Below are 6000 nucleotides of genomic sequence, written 5' to 3'. Positions count from 1 at the left end.
CACTTGACGCCCGAACTTCTACTGGAGTATTGCCCTGTTACAATGGTCTTTCAGATCCCGGTCTCCTGCCTACTACAGTCCTTCCGACCTTCGTCACCTACTATGGTCCTTTCGTCCTCCATCACAAGACAACAGTCTTCCAGACCTTGATCACCTGCCAACTACGGTCTTTTCGTCGATCTCTATTTTATCGACTATGATCGTGCCGACCAAACTAACATGTTTATATTTTAACCCCCACCATGTAATGCACTCTATATGATATATATTTGTACCATCAAGCCAAGACCTCCTCCCAAGGAAGGGCCTTATTTGTAATTGATTGCAAATATTAGTGGATTCATTCAAACTGAGCCACGCCCCGTGATTTTTCTCTCTTTTTAGAGGTTTTCTCGTAAAAACTCTGGTGTCTTTTATGAACGCTTCACCCTCTCACTTATCTGATTATGTGCTGGATCTTCGTACAATGCTAAGACGTTAAACTATATATTTCTCTACCGCCGCGGATACTCCAGGACGCAACAATTGTTATTTATAAAATCGGCTCCAACCAAACTAAGTCACATGGTCTCACTATTCATGTAACTTGTTAACTCCTTCAATGTCACGACCCGACCCGACGGGGACGGATTCCGCCCGAGCCGGATCCCGACCAGCTTAACAAACTATCCAGGATCTGGCTTTGGACTTTAATTGGTTTTGTGATGTATTGTTCTTTCTCATTATTGTATCTTTTTTTCTTAAAAAATGAATTTTGTATATAATCTATATGTATAAATTATACCTAAATATATAACATATATTAGTAATTATTTGCATTAAATTTATAAATTTATATGTAAATTATAGTTAAAATTAATGATTGAAGATATTTAAATTTAAAATTATAGTATACATTATTTATGTGTGAATTTTATTTTATTTTGTAATCATAAATTTCTATTATTTAATAATTATTGAAATGAGATTAATTGATTGTTCTACGATTAAATGTTAATTAAATATTCTACTATTATATTGGTAAGGTTTGATGAAGTAAATTGATGATGTAAGATGGTGAACAAATACTATTTGTAGTTAACATCAATTGATATAAATTATTAGAGGATGGGTGAAGATGATTAAGTTAATTTGATGACAAGTGTTGGTTGACTGACATCAATGGATGTTAGCGTCAAATGGTAAGTGTTAGAAGATCTTTGGCGTGATTTCCATCATAGTTGTGCGACAATAATACCGGTATCACAGTCCAAAGATAGTGGTCGCAGAATTACAATTGGGCGATAATTGTTGGAGGACTAACAATGGTGGTCTAACAGTGTTGGTCGAACATCAACAAGTTAATGATAACGGTATGACGAAAGTGGTCGGTCTATTGATGATTAACAATAATGTTTGAATTGTGGCAGTTTGATGATGGTCGTTGGTATTGTGATGATCCGATGGAGGCGGTTGGATGATGTTGGCTTGACAGTCGTGATCAAATGATGATCATTCAATGGTGGTTTCAAGTAAAGCTTTTGTAAGCTTACAAGTCATCTCCTCTCCAATCTACCTCTCTTTCATAAAGAGAATGTAGGCTAATTTTTTTATATGTGAGAGACATTTTGATACATTTAAGCTAAGTCTCAAACATTCCATTGGACAACACCTTCATGATTTCAGAATAAAGCAGGTCTTGGACTTTTTAGATTTAGGCTCATTTGAACTAATCAGTTCACTATAGATGACTATAAATGTGATTGGATTCTTATCATTGGGATGTTCAATTTGACCGTAAGTTTACTAGAATTGAAATTCGAATAATCTTGAATTATATTTTTGAGGGTCTATTTGTAATAACTTTTTACTTGTTTTAATTTTCAAACATCAGTCACATTTTTATCTAATTATTACTTTCTCATAAATTTTCAAAAAATAATGCATAAAAAGTTATTTTTATAATAATATAGCTAAATTATTTTCTTCACAATAACTTTACAAACATTTTTATAAAACTCTAGAGCATTTCCAAAAAAATTATGAGACTCATACTTGGTCAAGCAATTTTTTTTTTTCTCTAATTCTAAAATCTCTCTCATTAATAGATCAAAATGAGCTGCTTTTTTATTATTATTATTATTGCCAGTTGCAGCTTTGGAACTTGCCAGATAGAGCTATTGAATATTGCAGTGGCTGCAGAGTAGGGGTGTTAATGGAATGGGTCAAAGAAGTAAAAGGTAATCATAATTTTTAATTTGGGTTAGATTTGAAGTTTTGCTTGCTTTTGCATGAATTTTATAAATCAAATCATTCTGATTAATCATGATATTGATAATTATAAATTGACTATTTTACATGTTAGAAAATTTATGATGGGAGAATTCATATTTTTTTATCATAATTATAAATAAAGATTTGGATACACATTAATAAATGTTCATAATATGATTTTCTAAGCGAAAATTTTAATAAGTTAAAATTTTATTTGAATATATATAATCTAAATGAAACATTATATTAGTTTGTCATTCTCCTTGATTGGAGAATATGAGATTATAATTTTTAAATTTTTGAATTATTTTCTGTGAGAATTGAGAAAATGCTGGAGAAATAATGAGAGATAATAAACAACAATACTTAGAAGTTCATAGAGCAATAATAGTAGGTTATCTCTCTGGCAACATTAGTTGGGAGGCAATAGCCTGATTTTTGCAAACATTGACGTTAGAAGATAATTGTTAAGGTCAAAGGATAGAAGCTGATGAAGTTCGTGATATCGCAATCGGATGGCAGCGAACAACAATTGGCAACATAGTTACAATAGTCAGGAGACGATGGATGTTGGCTATAATCATAGATGCATATCATTATAGTTTTATATATATTTTTTTAAAATGTGAGCTTTGTCCAACTCTAGGTCCCCTTCATTTCTAGGATGAAAGTCTATTTGAGATTCTTTTAATGTCTCTTTTAGTATTTTGCTAAAAGTAGTCTTTATATATCTTGATGTCTTCGTAATATTGAAATTATGTGATCCTAGACTCTTTAGATTTATCTCATTGAAATTAAAGAGCGGGTTAAATAAAAGAAATAATTTTCGTTTAAATAAAGTTTTTTTTTTTAAATTTTATACACAATTCTATATATTTAAATATATTGAACTAAACTAATTTAAGGAAAAAAAAAATAAAATGAACAATGTATTATTTATTTATTTATTTATAATTTTGACTTAGTAAGAGCTAAACACGATGAAAAAGAGTTTTGACTATCAATTAAGAGGTCTTTGGTTTGAGCCTTCCGTATGTGATGTGTATATGATTTTGACTTAATTGATCTGTAAAAAAATACATGTAAAGATGATGATATAACAAAAAACTTTTAATGCAACCACCCATATCGATGAGTGTGTACATTAAATTGAGTGGGCACTACGCAGTGGTATGAAAAATTATAGAATAATTTTTTATTGATTAAATTCAATGATTTTTTTAATTATAGTTTGTCGTTTTAATATTATGGGAGTAGGTGCACATATAATATTTTATTTAAAACATTAATGGGTTAAAAGACATATTTAGGTTTCCAAGTGCAATTTATATAAAATTAAGGATTTATTTAAAACAACTTTGCCGTTCATTTTTCTTTTATATATAGTAACTGTATTTTTATTTAATTATCATTTTTTGTTATTTTTTAAAGAAATTTCAATGATGAAAAGTTATTTTTAACGGCTAAAGTAATTGAGTTATTCTTTCTATACCAATTTTAAAATAATATTATAAAGTATTGCAGGCGTTTTAAATAAATCCTATAGAATTTTAATGATAATTTTCTTAAATTATAAATAATTTTAATAGATTTTTTTTTTCAAACATGAAAAAAGGGTGATTGGTAAACACTGAAATGAGCATCATCCTTAATCATAAAGCTTCTCTAATACCTATTTTGATTTATAGTTCAATTATTTTTCAAAAGTTTTAGATTAACAAACAAATAGAAAAAAAATTATCTGATGGAGATTTCATTTGGTATAACTTTTCTATTGTTTTTCATTTCAGATTGAAATCATTTTGTTTACATTACTTTTAATAAGTTTTTGTAGTAGGTATCGGCTTTTTACAATAGCTTTTAAAAAATCTACTTTCTTTACAGTAATTTTACAAACACTTTTATAAAAAATTATAGTCCCCCCCAGATAAACCATATAGCCAGGATAAACCATGAACCAGAATAGAAGAGCTTGCCTCATCTGGGATCCCTAGGAAAGAGGATCAAGTTGGCCCTTGCAAATAGGGCATATCTTGTCTAGACAAAATCTTAGAAATTATACCCTTATTCCCATGCCTTCCAGCTACTTTATCACCTACTTTGATTTCACGTTTCTGTGAAATATATACACGAATCCTTTCTGGATTATAATTGGAAACCCCCTTTCTATGGGTGTTTTGAAAGGAAAGATAGAAAAGAGTTTCTTATGAGTTCCCGACTTTAACCAATCTTATTCAACAAAAAGGGATTCCTAGTGAAAAACGGGGGTTCTCGCCAACGAATTTACAGTCCGTCCCCATTAACCACTCGGGCATACGGCGACGAAGAATAAAACTATCACTATATTTGTTCCTTTTCCTACTTCTTCTTCCAAGCGCAGGATAACCCCAAGGGGTTGTGGGTTGGTCCTCTCTATACACCGGAGCCTCTTCTTTCATTTCATCAAATTTTATTGTGAACTTGTATAGTTCACACTCTTTGGCTCTACCCATCCATTTTTCAATTCTAATTAGAAAGTAAATCCAAAGAATTCTATGGGATCATAACATAAAAATAGGAAAGACTTCTTGGATCTAGTTATACATTTGATTCTAATTATATATTGACAATTCCAAAAAACTACTCATACTATTGTCATAGTATGATGACAGTCGGGGCGGGTATGCCCTCATCGTCTAGATCTCAAATGAACTCAAAGACTTTGTCATGTCATCTACATAAAATAAAAAAAATAAAAAAATAAAAAATAAAAAAAATGTCATCTACATAAAATTGTCACAGAAATCAGATATGCCACATAAATTTGATTTTTTTTTAAACCGTCCCCTTAATAGTTTGTATAGACATAACACCAAGGAAAAAAAATAATTCCCGACATAGTCGTGAGGGGTACCAGTGACTTATCGTGCTGAGGGAGGAGAGATTATTCTGTGTGGATACCGGACGGTAGAACCGTTTGGTTCACGCTCAGGTATCGAGCGGTACCGAGTATCGAGTACTGCTCGATATAAGCTCGGTACCGGACGAAGCGCAATTTTTTTGGGGCTGGAATCCGGACATAATAATTTTTCTAGCTTGAGCCAATCGCAGGCTCCCCAAGGAAATGGTGTTTAAATTTATTTATTTTTAACTAGCTAACGGCATATATTAATAGCGGCTAGTTTAGGAAAACAAAATAAATAAATAAAAATAGTCACATACCACACTTAAAAGGTGAAATTATTCTGTGCGTATACCTACGCCGTCTGGAGATAAATCAGAGCGTATCACGTCACCTCTTTATTGTGTACCGCGACTGTGTGCTCGCTCTGTACCAAATAACGTGGCATACTCTGATTCGCATCCAGACGATCCGGTATCCGCACAGAATAATTTCTCCACTGAAAAATGGGATGAGAATTTATATCTACAGTGATCTTGCCTTCCCTCATTTCTCCAAGGTCTTTCCCACAGCAGCCGCTTAGATTTTTTCTATTTCCGGCGGTGGTGTTCGAGAGAAAGTCATTGCCGATTCACATATTTGTAAGTGTTTTTAATATTTTTCCTTAGTTTTTTTATTAGAAATTTTTTGTTTATTTTTTGTATTATAAATGTAAAGATTGGTAGATGTTTTATTTTTTCTACATTTAATTAATTGTCTTATAAGTTATTTTACGTTATACTTAATTATATGGAATGTAGTGGCAATTTTTTTATTATAGGTTTGAGAAAATACATAATTATTTTAGATCTCTGTAGTGTCTAGTG

The sequence above is a fragment of the Dendrobium catenatum genome, unplaced genomic scaffold, assembly GCF_001605985.2.
Source record: "Dendrobium catenatum unplaced genomic scaffold, ASM160598v2 fragScaff_scaffold_1398, whole genome shotgun sequence".
Classification (NCBI taxonomy): domain Eukaryota; kingdom Viridiplantae; phylum Streptophyta; class Magnoliopsida; order Asparagales; family Orchidaceae; genus Dendrobium; species Dendrobium catenatum.
The sequence above is the reverse complement of the archived record's forward strand: the minus strand, read 5'-3'. Positions refer to the sequence as shown.